Source organism: Myotis davidii, unplaced genomic scaffold (assembly GCF_000327345.1).
Source record: "Myotis davidii unplaced genomic scaffold, ASM32734v1 scaffold159, whole genome shotgun sequence".
Classification (NCBI taxonomy): Eukaryota; Metazoa; Chordata; class Mammalia; order Chiroptera; family Vespertilionidae; genus Myotis; species Myotis davidii.
In genome coordinates this window covers 2,010,443-2,031,817 of record NW_006291231.1, presented here as the reverse complement: position 1 = coordinate 2,031,817, position 21,375 = coordinate 2,010,443, and the positions used below count along the sequence as shown (strand labels likewise).

Sequence of the window (21,375 nt, the reverse complement as noted above, 5' to 3'; positions counted from 1 at the left end):
TAGTATCCAACATTATTGGATCATGAATCCCAATACTGAAAAGCTTTGAGCCTGGACAGTGTGGCTCACTGTTTGAGCATTGATCTATGAACCTGAAGGTCATGGTTCGATTCTCGGTCAGGGCACATGCCTGGGTTGTGGGCTCGATCCCTGGTGTGGGGTGTGCAGGAGGCAGCCAATCAATGATTCTCTCTCATCACTATGCTTCTCTCTCCCCCTCGCCCTCTCTCCTTTCCTCTCTGAAATCAGTAAAAATATATTTTTTAAAAAAGCTTTGAACATGCACCCCATGGACATGTACTAGATATGTACACATGTACTATATAAGGTACATGACACAACAAACATCAAAATGACAAAAGTACAAGATAAATTGAAATAAACAATACTTTAAATATTTATTTTAAAAATTTTATTGAATTTATTAGAGTAACATTGGTTAATAAAATTATATAGGTTTCAGGTGTATAATTCTATAATACAACATCTGTATACTGTATTGTGTGTTCATCACCCAAGTCAAGTCTCCTTCCATAACCATTTATTCTCCCTTTATCCTCTTCTACCTCCCCCTATTTCCCTTTCTCTCTCATACTGTAGTCTGTGTCTGAGGAATTTTTTCTTTCCTTAATCCCTTTACCTTTTTCACCTAGCCCCCCAACACCCCTCCTCTGTGACAGCTCTGTCTGTTCTCTGTATCTATGAGTCTGTTTCTATTTTGTTTGTTTATTTTGTTCATTATATTCCACATATAAATGAAATCCTATGGTACTTGTCTTTCTCTGACTAGCTTATTTCACTCAGCATAATGCTCTCGAGGTCCATCCATGCTGTCGCAAAAGGTAAGATTTCCTTCCTTCCTTTTTTTAATTTTATGGCTGAGTAGTATTCCATGATGTAAATGTACCACAGCTTTTTTATCCACTTAAACACTTATTTTATTTAAATATATTTAATAGTTCAAACCCATTTTATTTACTAAATAGCCATTATTTTATTAAGAGCAATGTGATTGAATATGGGTCATGTCTGAAAATTTAGACTTAATTATTTATGATATGTTAATTTTAAGGTCAGATTCTAAGTTCAGTTTATTTTACATAGCTGGGTTTTAATGGTTGTCACAATGCTAAGCAATAAAATCACAATATGATCTAAAAATTTCCAAACACCTTTCCACAACATTCTCTCTAAATTTTAATTTCTTTAAAATTCAGTTATTTTTGGCCCTGACCGGTTTGGCTCAGTGGATAGAGCGTCGGCCTGCGGACTGAGAGGTCCCAGGTTCGATTCCGGCTAAGGGCATGTACCTCGGTTGCAGGCACATCCCAAGTAGGAGGTGTGCAGGAGGCGACTGATCGATGTTTCTCTCTCATCAATGTTTCTAACTCTCTATCCCTCTCCCTTCCTCTCTGTAAAAAAAATCAATAAAATATATTTTAAAAAAATAAAATAAAATAAAATTCAGTTATTTTCGTACTTATTCTTGGAAGGACAAATTAATGACGCTTCCTTCTTTCTTTTAAATGATCTGTAGGTAGCACACTATTGAAGTTGCTTATTATCACAGAAACAATTAACAAAATGTAGAAGCCTTTCCTCTTTAGAAAGAGAAAAATAAATATAATTTATCTGTAAGTTTAAGAACTCTCAAGTAATTTTCAACAGGATAAACAGCAAAACTGTGGGATACAAAAGAGTTTCATGGTCCCTTCTCAATTTAAAATGTATTAAGTGAGTTTTCTACCATGCTGTATATTAAAGGTCTGTTTTTATAAAATTAACTAAAAGTAACATCTTGCAGTATTTTGTATATCTCTGGCTTCAACATCTTGGTTGCACTAGCTTGATATGAATGATATAGTGAATGAATTTATCTCTTCTAACATTACCCTAGAATCGAACAGCTGCTTCTTAAGAGGAAACACTACTCGATGTTTTTCATAAAACACTTTCATAAAGATTGTGAATAAATCTCATCTAGTAGTGGCTTACCAAAAAGAAGCACTTAGTGTATTTCATTGGTGAAACAGAAATGAACAAATACAATAGGTTAGATCTAACAACTTACAAATTTAAAACAAGTATTTTGCCCTCTATAATGTGCTTTAACATAGGATTTGTTTCTTCAAGATTTCAGTAATATCTTTTTTAAAATTCTTTATTAGTTAAGGTATTACAAATGTGTCCTCAAGTAATATCTTTAATAATACTTTCAACAGCATTTTCTGGCAAAGAAACTCATTTTAGATAGTTTTCAACATATTATATTATCTGGTCTTGTCTTAGGTGAAAGAACATGTATTTCCTCGATGTGTGCTTTTAACTTTTACATACAAGTTAGAAAACTTCACAAGAGGCCTCACAACACTATTTAGTTTAGTGAAATTTTATAAAGAGTAGAAGGTAAATTTTAATGTTGGATTTAAAAAATTGCAGAGGTTATTCTCCGGGTTTTTAAAAATCATTCATTATTTAAAATCATAATCATTCATTATTTCTATTACAAAATTTCTCAAGGCAAAGTATACATTTCCTTCCAATATGTGCATTCTTAATGACAATAGACATAAATCCGTATTTCAGTTAGCCGTCTTGATAATTTTGAGATTTGGGGGCTAACTTCTGGTCAAAACTGACTGTATTAGTAGTTTTTTTAACTCATGACTGACAAAAACTTGTCCTAAAAGGACATGTTAACTCCTCCATTTCATACTGTTCCCTTGTGCTTGCTTGTAAAATTAGTGATATCTTCAATCCACATTTTGGATTTTGTCTTTGCCAGAATCTTTTAAAGCTACTTCTTTTGTTTATTTTGTTGTTGTTGGGGGCTAGCTTAAATGAAACAAATTAATATTCTGCAAATAAACTTAACTGGACACATACAAATGCAATGCAACATGCTATAGAGAAGTGAGGGGCCAGTCACATATCTGTTTTGTGAAGGTAACCTACTGCTCTTTCAGAACCCAGGGCCTTCTGACATAAACAACAGGAGAGGGTGCAAATGTCAACTCATATATAGTAATAAAACTTAATTTTTCTTATTTTGGGGGTATTAAAAATAAGTTCTAGTATTTTCTCCTCACATCCTAGTGGTTTATCTTGCAAACTCCACTTTGAAAATCTTTAGTGCTATTTCCAAATCAAAAATTAAAAATTATGGATGGTCTGCTAGACTGGCACTGGCTCTCATTGTTTGACTGCTCAAAGAGTTCCTGGATAATCCCTGAACTTCTGTTCACTGATAACTCCCGAGACACCCTCCATCCAAAAGCCCACTGAGTGAGGAATGAAGGCAGGTTACCAGGGTGGGTTTTCTCCTGCCATCACCTAGAACAGTGGTTCTCAACCTTCTGGCCCTTTAAATACAGTTCCTCATGTTGTGACCCCCAACCATAAAAGTATTTTTGTTGCTACTTAATAACTGTAATTTTGCTACTGTTATGAATCGTAATGTAAATATCTGATATGCAGGATGGTCTTAGGCGACCCCTGTGAAAGGGTCGTTCGACCGCCAATGGGGTCGCGATCCACAGGTTGAGAACCACTGACCTAGAAGGTAGTCTGATTGACTTCACCAAGAATAATTGGATACGGTTCACAAGTCTCTGTCCCCATGTTAGACTATATTCACCCCTCAAAAGGACTGGCAGTTTTCAGCCTCAACAGACATTAAAACATGTGATTGTGAGGTGTTGCAAAATTATTCAGCACATATGCATTTCGCTTAGAAGCACTGACAGCTGCAAGTGGGAGGGAAGTGACGGGGGGTCATGTGTTTTCACGGTTGTTCTTCTGGACAGCTCTATTTCGTGTGGGAAGAAGAAACAAATTGTATCTCTTATCTGGTAGGGAAAAGTTTTCTAAATTTAGAGTCTTTTATCACCTGGATTATTTCCTTTGAACATGTTTTTCTACAATTACCATGCTGAAGGCAGGGGCTCAGGGAGTCTCGTGTGCTTGAATGCAGCCAACGGTTACAAAGTCATATGCTAGGCAACTGGCCAGGCAACCCAGTTCAGTGACCAAAGCCTATTTCAAGAATCTGAAAGGACAGTCATAAACATCTAGAAGAAATTATTTGCCACAAGGTCTTGGTTACCTATAGGTAAAGTCTCTTAAAGCACTAGCAACAACATAGGTAAGTTTTAAAATTAAGACAGGGCCAAAAGATGAATTTGTCTAAATTTCCTCCATGAAAACACTAGCTTCTCTCCTGTTCTTTGAGAACTTTAAAAAGGAGATTCTAAAGCCTCTATTTCCTTTTATTTTTATTATTTTTTAAAATCCTCACTCGAGGATATTTTTCCATTGACTTTTAGAGAGAGCGGAAGAGAGAGGGAAAGACAAAGAGAAATATTGATGAGGGAGAAACCCATTAATTGGTTGCCTCCTGCATGCACCCTGACCAGGGCCCGGGCCGGGTAGGAGCCAGCAACCCAACCAAGGTATGTGCCCTTGACTGAAATCGAACACGGAGCACTTCAGTCCACAGGCCGACGCTCTATCCACTGAGCCAAACTGACTAGAACTCTAATTCCTTTTAGAGGTCAACCGCTCTCACAACCAGACTCTTTCAAAGGCTACGGATAACTCACCCTTAGGAAGTTAACTTGATTAGCTCTGTCTGTGTTTGAGGAAAGGGAGGTGTAGAGAATATAGATGCCATTCAATATCTCTTTCTTTGGAAAAAAAGTCTTGTTAACAAAAAGAAAAATGATCCAATCTAGGTTGTTTTCAGTATTTCAGAGATTCCACCATTATCTGTCATCAGAGAGACTAAAGAGGTTATTTGTATTTACCTCAGTTAAATGTATACCATTTTCATTAGGTCTTTTAGAAAGTGACAAGATGGCCCTTACAAATGAAGTTTTTATTTGTGCTACTTCCTTGCCCACAGATTTATAAGCACTGGTATTGTGTTTCCTATATGAAGGAACAGAGGTTATTAACTGTAAATCCTGACTGGATTCCTGTTACATGTTTGCATACTGAATTCCCTGTCTTTATTTTCCCATGAAACTAGATCCTCCATGCCCCACCAATCCCAACCACTCTACCCTGTTGCCCCCCAAAAGTCTTGCTTCTTCCATGCAACTTGTTGGCTACTCTTGCTTGGAATTTGTGATTAAACTATATTTGAACTCTTCCATATAAACAGGTAAAAAAAAATCAGCCAAAATAGCAACATAAGCAGCCAACTAGTAATCTGGCGAGTATTGCCCTTAAGATTAAAAATTATCAACTAGAAAATTTCTACATCTTTTTCACTACAAAAGGAAAAACAGAGCAACAGGCTTGAAAGATGAATACAATCATATAGTGTTAACACTGGAGCAAATCCATAAAAATGATCCAGTTTTCTGTTCCTTTCCCAGAAGAGGAACATAAGGCCCAGAAAGGAGCCTCGTGACTCCCTCCACTTCCACCTGTAGTCAGAGGCAGAGCCAGGACCAGGCTCAGGGTTCTGACTGGGGTCGAAGCAGAATGAGGGACCTGGCCATCTGGTTGTTTACACTGAAACCGAAGAGAAATCTCATAGCAGTAACTGAAATTAGATAACCAATTTCATAAGGTGGTAAAGAGTTCCAAAGGCATGCAACATTTAAAATATGTATTAGTTATTCATACATTTTTGAAACTAGAAAAGGGATCTTTAAAAGATTTCAAAGCAACAATCTATTTCAGACACCCTAAATATTTTCCAGGAGGTTCCCACCAGCCTCTGTCGCTGACATTCTTGGACAGAGGCCTAGGAAATGAGCTAGGCCAAGCAACTCGTTTCATGATGGGTGAGAACCAGGCACAAATAGGCCCGATTGCCACATCACATATATTTTCTCCATTCAGGACCCAACAGACTTCTAACTGCCAATTAAAAACCACTCCCAGTATTTTCATCCCAGATGATTATCTGTGACAGTTGTGCTTCCAACCCCCTTTCCAACATCCTGTCCTTGGATCAGGCATAACATCTAAGCTCTGTGTTTAAGCTAGAGAAGGAATAAAGACGAAAAGCACTGCCAAAATACTCTTTGCTGTGAGTCTCCACACCACTTCCTTTCGTAAAAATTATAACCTGCATGAAATAATCCTAGTTCAAAGTAGAGTGTTTTAATCTACATTAGTGACCTCTGAAAATCTGAGCCTAGAAAGGCCTCTGAGGTTCAAGCGATAAAACTATCCACACAGAATACATGGGTTCCATAAGCCAGGGTACTTTTCTGAAGGACTCCGTGCTGGAAGTGAATGAAATAATCGACGCTCTAATGACAGATTCAAATTTAATCATCTCGGCATGCCTCCATCTACTCATCCAAATAACTGCTGGCTCTTTGGGCTTGTGTTCAACTGCCTAATCTAGTGTGTGGGGGATGGCTTCTCTCAGAATCCAAGGCTCTATCTTGGTCTGGCCCCCCAAAGTAAGGTATTAGCTCTCACTGGGGCAGACACAGGAGAATGCTTCCCCCCTTGTATTGAAAAAGAAAATGTTGTAGATTTTATTTTATTTAAAAATTGTTTTATTGAATTTATTGGGGTGACATAATAAAATTATATAGGTTTCAAGTTTATAGTTCTATAATACATCATCTGTGTACTGTATTCTGTGTTCACCACCTGAAGTCAGGTCTCCTTCCATCACTATTTGTCCCCCTTTACCCTCTTCTACCTCTCCTGAACCCTCTCTGGTAATCACCATACTGTTGTCTGTGTCTATGAGGTTTCTGTTTTTTTCTTAATTCCTTCACCTTTTTCACCCAGCCCCCTCAAACCCCCTCCCCTCTGACAGCTGTCAGTCTGTTCTGTCAGATAAATGAGATTTTAAGAGAATTCATTGTTGACTGATTCCTTATTCCTTGTTATTGATTTCAAACACCAGGTAAATCTATAGCTATAACTATATATAGCTGATTACTGCTTCCCATTTATACTTTTAGAATGTAAAGGCTGCCATTTTAATTGGTATTCAGAGATCTGCCAATGTGCAAACCCAAGCAGTTCAGTTAATTTACCCATTGGAAAAGTGAGTTATCTAGAAACAAAAGGGAATGACAGATTAAAAGGCTATATTTGCTAATACTTTTGAATTGGGCTAAAGTTAGTTATACCCTGTTGAGTCCTTTCACTTCTTAGGATGAACAATGTAGCAAGCATGGCGAGACATATTGCTTGGGCCTCTAATCTTAGCTGTAACATTTCCTGTCTCCTGTTCTGCCATCAATAGTGACCTACTTGCTATACCATGTGATTTCCCAACTGGAGCTTTTGATGCTCACACATGGGAAACACAATTACTTTTATATTTAGCACAAAGTGTAGCCATGAAACATTTCAAATGATTTCCAGTTCAAGATATCCACATTAACCTTATTTTGAGGTAACTTATTTTGCTTTGTCATTTAGACACATAATAGTTTTAACTCATTAAAAACAAAGCTTTCACTTTAAAAAATAAAAAAGCCACCTGTGAAAAATGCTACATTATGTCAGTATCTAATACATTGAAAACTAACTGGCAAAAAGTGAAATAATCATGTCCTATTTATTCATCTTGTTTGAAGAACTGGACAAATAAGACTCTTTTTGAAAGTGATAGGGAACAACACTGCGGGTATTACTTAGGTTTGAAATCCTTAGAAAAGTGAAAACAACTTATTAATGAGGATAGAGCAGTAGACAAAAACTAACACTTAGAAAAACAAACAAACAAACAAAAACTAACAAACAAAAAAACCTAACACTCAGAAATGGAATAGAGGTGTAGAAAAAGAGAAAACAACAGGATGTGTTTGGTAAAACTATGGGTAAAATTAAAACTCACTAAAGAACAATGCATAATAAGATTATGAGTACCTAGCAAGAAACCCTTACAATAAAACAAAAAAACTGAGAGTAACTCAGGAAAGTTGATTTACCAGGCAAAGGAAAACTGTCATACACAGTTTTCAAAATTAAGAAGAAAGTCATTATTGCAAACTCATGTATGTATGTAACATAGCAAATGACTATTCAAAATGTTGTCTTTTCTGGTTAGCTTTGATCCACAAACCTTAAAGGGTCTAACACTCTAATGAAGAATACTTGTTCCATGTCACTTGTGAATAAGCAAATTCCCCTCACTCAACCAAATCTCCAAAACAGATGTCAGGAGACTGCAATACCCCTATTTAAGTGAATTTCCAAAACTCTGTGCTACACCAGCTCAAAAGCAGCTGCTTTTGTGAATCATAAAGAACCTTTCAAAGCATAGTATTCACACATGGAAAAGCACATGTTCTACTTTGCCTCCGCCAAAGAAACCTCACTGCCACCCCCTCACCCAAGTACTTGGGAAATATTCCAGCCATGTGTGTGTGCCCATTATGGATTCTTTCTCCTTGCTACTGCTTTTACTATACATTTTCTATAACTTCATGCTGTTTCCTACCCACACAGCTTAGCAAGAAAGGGCGGGGGGGAAAGCCCCTCCCCCCCTTTTTTTTAGCAATAAAAGGGCCAATCCACTGTATACGAAAACTACCCTGTCAAACAGGCTCTCAAGAGCTTACATAGACCAGGCACCTGCCTAACTTAAACAATGATGATACGCTGACCCAGCCCTTTAATTACCGATCTCATTGTTACCTGGATCTTGATGGATTCTAACCCAGTCATACACCCATGTCTAACCAGGTTATAAAGTGAGGAAGAAAAAGGTCCCCACCATGATACTCAGGAAGAAAGTACAACGTGAACATCAAAACACCCTTTTCCCTTTCTTCCCCCTTCAGTTTTTTTTTTTTTCTGACTTGTCTGATGCAAACGGGAAAAACAATCTGGAAGGAGCCAGATTAAAAATTACTCTCAAATATGATGTATCCTAATCACCATAAAATTTCTATCTGTTTTTGGAAATCTGATACAGGGAGTTTAGCTGAGAAATATATTTCATAGTAAGTGAGTCTAACAGGTTTTTGTGAGTGGGAACCCCAGAAGGCAGAACACTGTCAGCTGGGTTTAGGCTGATAATCTGCATAGAGAAATACCCTATAGCTTGCAAGGTCACCTGGGAAAAGATCCAGGACAGATGGGCAGGTAGGAGGGGAATGTGAGGTTCTCGTCAAAGTTGAAATGACGATTTATTTAGTTGAGTGGTAAAGTCACACAGCAAGCCTCAGAAAATAATGGCTCACAACATATTTAGCAAATGACCAAGCAACCCTCAGAATGACAGAGAAGGAAAGAACATTAAGGCACGAACTTTGGTGGGAAAGGGCCTAAGCTGAACGTGAGAGAAAAGGGACCTCGGAGGGGGCACTCGGCTTCACTTCTGTCAGCCCCTTCCAAATTAATATTTGAGGTAAAGCTATTTTCAATTTTCACCTTTATAATTTCCTCAAACTAATTACGTTCTAAGAATAAATTTTATTAGATACATGAGTTCAAATGAAAAATTATGTGTAAGCAGAGAACACAATTTTATTTAAGTGAATTTGCTACTGCAAGTTATCATGTCATTATAATTCTCCCAATTTACATTTATCTTTATATGTATACCTTCATATTTAAAGGTTTATACCCAATTAAAGGAGTTGGCATCCTTATAATTATAATCAACATAAAACCTAAAGTTAAAAGTATTATTCAAATTTTCCTCTTGTATTCATGTAATTCTACTGTGGTAGTAAGTCTATCTTTTCTCTAGAGAAAGAGAGAAAGAAAAACAAGTTTTGTTAAGTTTTCAAATTTTATAGGAAAAAAGCTAAGGTGCATATACTCAGCTCAAATGACAATCAGCATCCCACTTTATTCCTACTGGGAAAGAAAAAGACTTTCTATGAATTATTAGATATCAAAACTTTTAAAAATTCACCTTTTCATCAACTTATGCACTTGCTTGCTCATTCATTTTATAGGGTCTCTGCCCTCATGGAACTTATATTCTAGTTGGGAAGACAGACAAAACCAAGTACACAAAACAAGGTTGTGGCAAGCATCATAAAAGAAACAAAAATAGGGAAGAAACAGAGAATTGGGGTGTGGGTGTGGGCCTCAGATTAGATGGAATAGTGCTGAGAGGTGCCTGTGAAGAGGAGCCCTTAATGCAACGGATGTAGCGGGACAAACCTAAGATGTGTGATCCAAGCAGACAGAACAGGGTCAGAGGTGGTAATGGGACTGGCTTATCAGACAAACAAGAACCTAGTGTGATTAGAAAACTGAATTAGGCAAGAGGGTAAGTAATGAGGTCACAGAGATGGGCAGGGTTCATCACTTAGGCCTTGCCATAGTCTTGGGACTATCTTCCAAGGCAAAGGGAAGCCATGGAGAGCAGAAAAGGGACATGAGTAAATGAACCTGAGTCTAAATCCTAGCTTATCCACTTAGCAGTTATTTGACCTAAGAAAATTACTAGCTCCTCTTGGATGCTCAATTCCTACTTTATAAGAGTACTCAATAAATAATGGCCAATTACAATCATCAATAATTATCATTATTGTTAATGCTATGATATGTAAAGAAAGTTAATAAAAATGTTTACATTCAAATAGACCTATACTGCAAAATAACATATCAGAAATTTAGAATTATTGTGAAATAAGCAAACTATTTTAATATTTTTTATTCAGTAAAAATCATCTACTTACAGAGTACAAATAGACATAAATTAGTACATTCAAAATTATTAGGATTTATTGTGGTTCTAATCAGAATAATTATTGATCTTGGTTCATTTCTCTGTCCTTAATTAGTCTTCATTGTGGCTTTTTTCTCCCTGTTAACCCAGCCTTGCCATTTTGTGTCCAGGAATGTGTAGCTCATGCAGTTCATGGTATCTACCAAATGATACAGCAGTCATAAAGGGGATTTTACAGTTACTTTCCAAGCCCGCCAATATCTATTGCCCCCTCATTTCCACACACATACTTTTTTTTTTTTTTTTTTTTTTTTTTACTAACAGAATCCTGATTTTGTTCAAATTCACCTCCTCTCTTCCTCAGGCAGTGATGATTGATCTTCTTACTAGTGACCAATTAACAGGTGAGAATGTGATCCTATTCTGATCAATGAGATGAGAAGAGAGGTCTTCTTAGATTCTTCTTTGTAATGTTTTCATATTTTTCAAAAAGAGACCCTGGAACTAGGACAGTGTGGCTCAGTGGTTGAGCCTCAACCTCTGAACCAGGAGGTCACAGTTGGATTCCCGGTCAGGACACATGCCAGGGTTTCAGGCTTGATTCCCCATAGGGAGGCAGTGGATTAATGATTCTCTCTCATCATTGATGTTTCTATATTTCTCTCTCTCTCTATTCCTCTCTGAAATCAATAAAAAAACAATTTTTTTTAAAAAGAGACCCTGGCTCTAGCCGGTTTGGCTCAGTAGATAGAGCATCGGCCTGCAGACCAAAGGATCTTGGGTTCTATTCTGGTCAAGGGCACGTATCTCAGTTGCAGGCTCCTGCCCGGCCCAGGCCCTCGTTGGGGTACAGGAAGCAACCAATCGATGTGTTTCTCCCACATCGATATTTCTCTCTGTCTTTCCCTCTCTCTTCCACTCTCTCTAAAAATCAATGGAAAAATATTGTCTGGTGAGGATTTTTTCTTTTTAAAAAAAGAGAAACTCTGGAAGAAGCTCTAGATATTGACATGCTTGCAAATGGTATCTGCACAACTATAACCATCTTGTAAAGAACCAGTCTTAGGATCAACTGGTGTGAGGGCAACTGAGGCAGAGACATGAAAGGAACCTGTATCCCTGCTGATACCACTGTGTCACTGAGTCAACCAATCCTGTCACCAGCCCTACTTCTCACATGGATACTACACTTCCTTTACTGTTAAAGTTAACTTGAGTTGGAGTCTTGTGTTTTGTCCAGGTCTCCTAGCAGGACATTTCCATTCAGCAACATCACTAATTTCTTTGTCTCTGGGATGGTCTAGGAATGTAACTAGGACTTCTGATTCTTGCTCAGTGAACTCCAGAAACCTGGGTATGGGATGATACAGAATTTTAACTGGTCATCCAGAAAAGCCTGGGGGGAAAACAACCCTAGAAATCATAAGAAGATGGTACTGTGGCATGGGTAGCTGGTACTAAATGGCCCCTCTCTGTGTCTTTAGCTTTCTCTGTTTGTTTAAAAGCCTGGCTGGCATGGCTCAGTGGTTGACTGTTGGCCTTTGAACCAGGAGGTCATGGTTCGATTCCCAGGGCATATGCCTGGGTTGTGGACTCAATCCCCAGTGCAAGGCATGCAGGAGGCAGCAATGATTTTCTCTCATCATTGATGTTTCTCTCTCTCTCTCCCTCTCCCTTCCTCTCTGAAATCAATGAAAATATATTTTAAAAAACAACTTTGACTTTTACCTCCCACCTGCCCAGACACCTGTTTTTCCCCCAAGACCTAAATGAAGTACATAAGGTTACCGATTGTGAGCCCTTATCCAATTACAAGAATTTCAGTAGAGACCACATAGGACTAGCACAGATCCCAGGCACAAGGCAGATGTTAAGGAAGCAGAAGCAGCTTCACATTCCACTGGGATAAGAGGATTAAGAGGTAGAAGCACTCCAGAGAAGAGGTGTAACATTATGGTTTGTAGTCAGGAGGCAGACATGCCTGAAAAAAGAAGGGGGAAATAACATGATCATCAAAGGACAATGGCTGATTTTTCTTTTTTCAGCTATGTAGAATTATCTTAAACTTGGAAATATTTGGGCCCAGTAAAAAAAAATATCCATCAAGAAAAAAAAAGCACAGAGCATGGAAAGAAGGGATGGAGTGGGATTGTTGCTTGGGGAGCTGCTGTGAGGGTTGGGAATGAAGAAAAGATCACTTCAATGCTAATGGTTCATAATACGCAAAAAAAGCAGTATGGTTTGAAACCAAATTAACCATTCCAGTCTTATAAGCATTTTCCTACAAGAAAATTATAGAATTATAAATTCAGCACATACTAGAGAGCAGAAAATGTAATGCACACAGATTTCATAATTCAGTGCCATATTTGAAAAACATTACTTAGAAAATGGGGTGAACATTATAACAGAAGAAGATTTCCTAAGAGACCATAATTAAAACAGGATATAAATGGTGTCTTAGCTCTTGAAAGGGTCACTATCAAAATTCCATTTAGTGTCTTAATTACTAATCTGTAGCAAAAATGGAAATACATTCAATGTGAGGATGGTATCTAACTGTGACATGTTGTCTGGGTCAGGAAAGTGGTAGGAGAATATCTGGAGAGGTTAGAAACAACCCAACTTAAGGAAGTAGATCAGGAAAAGAAACCCGAAACCCCAAAAATAAAAATTAAATTAAATAACTGAAGGAGAGAAAATTAAAACTTACTGTAAATAATTCATAAGGGAAAGAAAAAAGTGACAATAGCTACAAGGCAATAACCCAGCCTCTCTAGAGACATAGACCTTGCATGATTAGTTAGAACAACAAAGTAAGAATTTATCAAGAAAGGGTGCACCAATCCACATGTTCTGCTATTAAAGATATCAGGGTAGCCCTACCTTTCTTTTCCCTATCCTGTGGGTACCTGTTTTGGTTTTTGTAGAAAGCTTCCTCTCCTTGATTGTAATGAATATGTCTTGCTAATAGAGACTTGTGATCTTGTCTCTCAATGATTAAAAAGTACATAGAAGGTGGTAAGAGTGATTAGGAGGATAAGGGAGGTGTCACTGGCAAGCATGGGTAAGGCTGGTAAAAACTGAGGTTTTGTGAGACTAATTACTTTTACACGCTGTAAGGTTGTCAGAACATGTAATATCCTGCATTAGTGTGATCTTTTTCTTAGCATCAGAAAAATACACTGGAATGCTATAGAAAAGTCCTTTGAAAATGTTAAAAAATGCAGTTACTCCCAAAGGGATAAGATTCATGGTAATACTGATTATAATAGAGCTTTTATAAAGTAGAGTTCTTACCTGAACAGAAGGGAAGGAGAATGTCAAAAAAAGGAAAACACTGGAGGGAGGGGCTAAACAAAGGAGAAAAGTTGGAATTGGGGAAACTTAAAAGGTTAAGGATGAGAACATTCTGTGAGAATCTCTGTTTGTGTAACATATTTGCAAAGTAGAAGAGGAAGATTTGGTATCTGAGACACCTGAAAGCAGACATGAGAAATTATTAAAGCAAGACTCCACAGAGAGAACCTCCACTGGTGGCAGGGAAGGGGCTGAACAATGTGTTCTACAGACGTTTGCCACTACCCCTCACCTGAGCCTTCCTCAAGGCCTCCCACCCCCAGCTCCTACGTGAAAGCAGAAGCCCTGGGATGTGCAGAGACAGGTGCTTCTGACTTACAAGATCCAAAAGAAACCAGTATTTGAGCCCATGACCTAATCTAGAGTTGCTCATCTTCTCTGTTACTTTGAACATCTCCTAGTAAATAACTTTATATGTAATCACTCAGTTTTCTAATGATATTTTCTTGGCAGGTCTGAGAAGAAAGCGCCTATGTTAAGTAAGGCTTCATGTCCCAGGTGATACAGTCATTTAGAGTCTGTGGAGACATAATGAAAAAGGGCTGTCCTAATGGCCCTGACCTCAGGCAGTGAGGCTTAATCAGCTGATCCATAATCTGCACATGGACACGTGATCAGTACATGACCTCAGTAACCCAGCTCCGAGGTAAGAACCATGCCATAAAAATGACTATCTATGGGGCACTTCCCGAACAAAAGGAGATTTATAAATGAAAAATATTATGAAAGTTAGTCTCTAAAATCAAAACAACTGTTTTTTTAAAAAAACTTCTCGTAACAAATGTCAAGTTTCCCCATTATGCTGAGCTTTGGATGTCAGCAGCCTAGGCCCAGCACCACCTTGTTCCTCCAAAGCTCCCAAACCTACCATGGCCAAAACTAGCTGGTCACCTCCACTAGGTGGTGAAAGGAACCAAGCCATCTGAGACTTCAAAAGATAGAGTGAGAAAAACAAACAAAAAGACAAAAAGAAAGGCAAAAAGACAAAAAGAAAGAAAAAAAGATATGAGAGTGAGGACGTCCCAAGTCTCAAAAGGGGGCCCATGGGTTAGCTGCCTTTTCAAAATATGACAAGGGGTATGGGAACAAAAAAAGAACGAGGGGAGATGGCCTAGGCCAGGGGGAGAGTTGGAGATATTCGTGAAGAAGACACAACAAGGAGGTGGTGAGAGAAAGGCAAGGCAGGAATGAAGAGGAGGGACTTTGAGGATGGGAGGGGGCAGGAATAGGTGATACTTAGATGAAATGCCGAGACTGGTGCTAACGTCGAAAGCCTGGCACTTGGGTTGCTATTGCTAACATTCATACTTTTGGTGAAGATCTTTGTCATATCCTTTCAAGGCCTTATAAGTGTTCACTTGAAATTCTTTGTAGCCTCTAGTAGTGCATCTAGCAACTATTTCTTGAATACCCCTTCTTGAGAAGCTACAAGATGAGAGGTGTGGTCCCTGCCCTCAAGGGGATCTCTATCCAGAGGGGCTGATTACAGGAAATAAGGGCCCTGCTGGCTGTATACAAGCAGGCCAGAGAAGGACATGGAAAACTTCCCATAGTAGGAGCTAATACTTGAATTGCTCTTTGAGTTAGCTAACAGAGAAGAGGTGCTACCCATGATAGATACTCTATTATTATTTGTTAATTAAATTAAGACTATTCTAATTTGTAATGATTGCCTGGTAGATACTAGTAGTTCAAGGATTAGGAGCTAGTTCTTATCACTAAAATTATCTTATCAATTAAAAAGATAAATCTATCCATTTTAGTGCCTAGACCTAGGGGCATAATCTAAAAAAACACACACACACACTCTTATCTTTGGATGAGGTGGAGAGTGCAATCATAATTTTTCTAATTATGAGGCATCTTCTTGTTCTACTAATTTCATAGTAAAAAGTTTTAAAAGCTTTTGAAAAAAATCACATTTTGCTCACTTAAAATATGTGTGTGTATTTTAGCATAAAATATATTTGGCAGCTGCTAACATAATTTGATGGCTATGCCCTGCAAAAACTTGACTTCTTTTTAATCAAATTTTTAGAACCATACTGGGTTTCTTGCCAGTGCTGCAATAGTGAGCAATAAATACATCATTAGATTAATGGTGGTCTGATGATGGATTGCTCAAAAGATAGTTCTAGCCAAGAAGAATAAGCCCAGAAGTGTCATTGTGCAGAGATTAATAAAATATTGTTTAAAACATAGATATTGAGTTAATACAACAGGGAAGAAAACACTGCAAAATAGAAAGGAACAGCCCTGGGTTTATAATGTAGCATAGTAATATTGATCATGGACTTTCCTGAGTACTCTAGAGTAGCCACACCATTATATATGCCTCTGATTAGACCCAGAGATGAGAAGGGAAAAGTTATAAAAAAAAAGAAACTAACCAGAGGAAGGCCTGCTGCTGTAATAAATTATTTAAAGCAAGCAGGGCAAGCAGGTTGTGAAGACAATATAAAACAGAATCAATGCCCCCAAGAAACCCCAAACCATCAGCACCTCTATAAATTTCTTACCATCCTGTCTGGCATTTTACTGGAGGTATTTTTTTCTCACCACTCTCCCCATCCCATCCCACCACGACCCTTCACTTTTTGCCACTCTTTTCTCAGTGCTTAACATTTGTTTTTCTTCTGTAACCCAGGATGCTGTCTTCAGTTCTATTTCTCAGGCTGTATCATAAGATTGTCTGCACGGCCACAGATGAGTGCATCTGTCACTTCATTCATAAATTTCCCATGGAAACTATAAGCTGGGATTATCTAATGTGATACACTCATCAACATAACTTTAATATTATAACTATTTTTATTATTTTTTCTTACTATTGTTACAGTTAAATCCACAAAATTAAAACTAGTGTAAAACTTCTATATCTTACTACCTGTTCTATATTAGATGTTACTGGACGCAAAAAACAACAACAACAAAAAAACCCACCACCACAAAGTGAAGGCAGGAGTTTAAGGAGAATTTTGGAGGAGAATTAAGGCTAAAATTTTAGTATTAAGAACTGTTACAAGGGCAAATTGTGTGGCTCAGTTGGTTGGGCATCATCCTGTGCACCAAAAGGTTACCAGTTTTGATTCCTGGTCAGGGTACATGTTTCCCATGTACTTTGATCCCCAGTAGGGGGCATGCAACTGATCGATGCTCCTTGATGTTTCATTCTCCCATGTCGATGTTTCTCTCTCTGTCCCTTTCCCTTCCTTTCTCTCTAAAAATCAATAAATATATCAAAAAACCAAAAAACAACCAACAAACAAACAAACAAACAAGGGCAGGTTGATTTGAAAAGTGATTTTTTCATAATCACTTATCCATGGGCATAAGGATATATGGAAAGAAAGGTCAAAACTTGAAAAAAATTTGTCAAATTCTTTTTGCCACAGGTATCCCATGGCAAAAAAAAAAAAAAAAAGAAACCCTCACCAAAACAACAAAACAAAACCCCCCAAACCCCAAAACAAAACCAAAACCAAACCAGAATTGCAAAATTGTTGCTTAGAAGCTTACAATGACCTATGACCCAGTTTCAAGAAAAGTAGCATTTTACTGTTGTTTTTAACTAGCACAAATTAGTCCCATTGCATCATGAGGGGCTGAAATTATACCTTAGGCTTTAAAATTTTTTAGGTCCATACAATCATTCAGAAACTGGTCAAGTGAAATGTAAGCAACTGTATCCTGCCAGCCTAAAAACATTATTAGCAGCATGACTCAACAGGCAAACACGACAGGTCTAAAATATTAGTGAAAAAAAAATTCAACATATAGGCTTTACTGCCATTGTGCTCTGTGACCATTAGCAAATTATTTGCCATGGTGGGTCAAGGCTGGCTGGTTAAGGTCAGGTTCATTGACCCAATGATCATATATGGTGGTTAGTTTTATAAAGAAAACTGTTCAAAAGAAAAAGAAAAAGAAAAAAGAAAACTGTCCCAAGGTCATATCCAATATTTAAAAAATGCAAAGGAAGGTAAAAAAATAAAAACTATAGATGATATAAATGACTAAGCAGAACTTTATTATCTCACTATGATGCTAAATAACAACAATTCAAAACATAGGCCAACTTCTCAGTTATTGGTGTCATCTCTGTGAAAAACAGGATCTAAATATTATTATCTTTTGGTGGTTGCTGTTTGCTCATCTGTAACAAAGTGGGGGGAAAGATCATGGTACTCAAAGGATGAAGGTAAGCAACCTATAAACATGCCTGTCAAGTGCTCCTTAAAACAGAAATCGCTCTGTAAAAGTTCCTGTAATGATGCAGGGGCCTGGAACAATCCAAGATCAGTTTCCCAGACTACCCACATCCTTTTGTCCTCAGGGAAGTAAATATTCTGGGCACTGCTGACCTCTGAGAAGTCATTTGGTTTTTTAGGTACTTGGACGGTAGAAAGAGGAAAGGGCAACAACTTCTCATAGATCCTTTCTCTGTTAAACCTTTTCTAGGAGCCTTAAATTGAAAATTATGCCAGTCTGAAATGGGAGAACTGAATTTAAACATTGGTATGAAACTATACATTAAAAAACACAAATTGGCAATAGTTAATAAATCAAAATTTACACTGATTTGTAAGGTGAGATGGCAATCAATTCTCAACTCGTCACTCTGTGATGCTGAGAAAATCTATGTACCCAATTAGATGGGACAGCTCGAAGTACTTCTAAGATGACTTTCTGAAAATAAGATCCCCTGTGTCTCTGAGTGGTTGGCTTGGGACACTCCTGACAGGGAAGCAAGCCAGCTACAGCTTCCCAAAAAGATCCTTGACCTTGGATAAGTTGATACTAGCCCTGCTGAGGTTCTAGCCCCCAACCTGGAACAACTTTGAAGTATCAAAGGCGGCTCCCAAGGGCTAGGATTCATCTAACCTCCAAGGAGAAATTCCCAGGAATGTAAATTAGGACTGGCAAAGTCATCCTGGAGACCCCAGAGATCCACTGGACTTGGAGTAGAGAATGAAAGGACTAAGACTGGGGCAGGGTCTTAAATTACCTTGCTTCCCCAGACAGACTGCCTTAGAATTGGGGCTAACCTGGAACAGGGATAGCTGAGGTTTCCCAAACAGTTCTGAACACAGGACAAAAGGTGCCACTGTTGAAAACAGAGAATTTAAGTGTTACCTATAAATTTCACAAGGCCAGTAAATGTCACCTGGAAATTTTGAAACAAATATTTGTTAAATCAAGTTATAGAGGATATTGTTTTTTTATATCAAGAATCACTCGGGGGTGCTTGTTAAAAAGCAGATCACTAAGCCCCACCCCAGACTCGAATCCCAGAGATTGGAGTCCAGCCTATAAAATGAATTTCTAAGGAACAACCCAATTGACTCAGATGACTCATGTCAAGGCATGAGAGTTATTATGTCCATGTAGTCCATCAGCAATTTAAAGACAGATTAGGGATTTGCACATTTTCCCCCAAAGTATTTAAGTACCATAAAAATGAAAACAATACTTCTCATGATGAGTTCTTAAGAACCATTGCAGTTTATTCTGCAACATATAATGAACACCATTATTAAAATATAATTATGAGCATAAAATTATTGGGAAAGTATCAACTATGCTTCACAAAAATATTGCCTTTATTTTGTCACCAAAAAATAATTATGCTATAAAAGGAATTTATAGTTTTTTTAAGTATCAGTCATTTGGCTTCAGGAATTTATTAAGCTGCTAAGCCCCTCCCATATCCTTTTACTCATCAGAATTTTTGTGATAAAGGTTTTTATTATTTTTTTAAACTATAAATTGTAAACCATTGCAACTAGTGATTAGGCTGACTATGAATTTATATGCAAGTTATAAATTCCTAAAAACACATTGCATTAGAATTAGTAAGGCAGTCTTAACTCTAACAGATTAAGTAGCCTCTGCAATAAAGCTCTGTTTACTTCTATTAATGATTTTTTTGGGTGCAAAATGATTCGGTTGTAATGCATTCTCTTAAGAAGCAAAAGAACACAGTTTCTAAAATACGTGCTACTGCAAAGCAGTAAACCAGTGTTGCATGGTGATGTGACAAGAACCACATTTCTTTCCTAGAGGGATTTTTTTCTCCTCCCATAAACTCCCCCTCCCCAAATCATGGCTATAATTATTTCACAAAATGTGGTTTGCCATTTCTGAAGAGTCAAACACTCTTTTTCTTCCTCACCCAAATCACAAGTTCAGGCTGAATACTGAATGAAAATAGAACTTGAGAGGCAGGCTTTGTTTGTAGCATGTTTCTACTAAGGGTTGCCCCCTACCCACACTCCATCCTAGGGCCCCCACTAAAGTGTACATGTTCTGTTTTAACAGATGGGCCGGCTGGCGGCTGCAGGGCTGTAAAATAGGAACGTGGAATCTGCACCGAATGGTACTGAACTGAATGCTCATAAAGTTCATGGACATATACTGACCCAGACAGACCAGGCAGATCCAGACATGCTTACACTCATTGTACACCCCACAGATGAGAGGGTCCATCTCTCCACCCAGGGAAAGTTCAAGATTGTTTCCCTCTGCATATATCTCTACTTCATTCACCTGTCAATTTTATACGCACACATATGTGTTCACACACATATATGCACACCTACATATGTAAACACACACATGGATAGCTAGCTATGTATCTCCACCTTTTTATATATTTTCAAAGACCAAAATATTCCCAAATTCGGATCCCAAGTCTCCAGACCAAGTACTCTCAATAAGCTCTCTTTCACGTCAAAGAAGAATTACAAGAAAATATTGTATTCAATCCCACTGAGTCCCCACATAATACACATAATACAAAATACATGTATGTAACTGTCCTCAGAAAAACCAGCTGCTTTTACTCCTTATCATTAAGATTTAAAAAAAAAAGTCTATCCCAGACTGAGTCACAAATGAAGTGTCAGGTTTAACCTTAAATCCTGTTGTCAGTTCCTGTCACAACTTCATCACTTAAACACACAGGTGCTCGGGCAAACGCCACTAACCAGCCTGGTGGTTTATTTCACCTTCTGGTCCAGTGCTCCCGGGGGCTCGGGGCACCGGGACAGACAGGGGCTTCCCCCCGGTGCTGACGACGCCTTTGGACACACCTGGCAGCAACGTGGAGGTCCAAGCACCCCATGAGGGATACGGATTCCAGTGCTGGTAGAAAGTCATTACTTCCCAAAGTTTAATATCCGTGCTGTCATTTCCTCCCAATAACTGCAAAAACACCGAAGCCCCAGCTACAGAACCTGGCTGATTACTTAAGTTCTCTGACGGTTGAAGACCCACCCGAACCCCAAGATCGCTGGCTCGGGCTCCAGATCAGACGCGGACACGGGGTGCTCGCGCCGACGACTCCGGCGCGGGTTCAATTTCCAGGAACCCGTGCGCAAGCCATCGAGGAA

At 38.2% G+C, this 21,375-nt stretch overlaps 1 protein-coding gene across 2 annotated transcripts in view; it reads right to left on the bottom strand.

Moving 5' to 3' along the window:
• The window catches only part of MARCH3 (membrane associated ring-CH-type finger 3), a 139,404-nt gene that overhangs the window by 117,509 nt on the left and 520 nt on the right, over positions 1-21,375 (bottom strand). The window contains exon 1 of one of the 2 annotated variants that reach the window (XM_015564373.1): positions 18,990-19,088. The exons of the other annotated variant lie outside the window; for it this stretch is intronic. The gene's annotated coding sequence lies outside the window, so the exon portion shown is untranslated. Of the gene's footprint in view, positions 1-18,989; positions 19,089-21,375 lie in introns of those variants that run through there. 2 annotated transcript variants of the gene reach the window in all.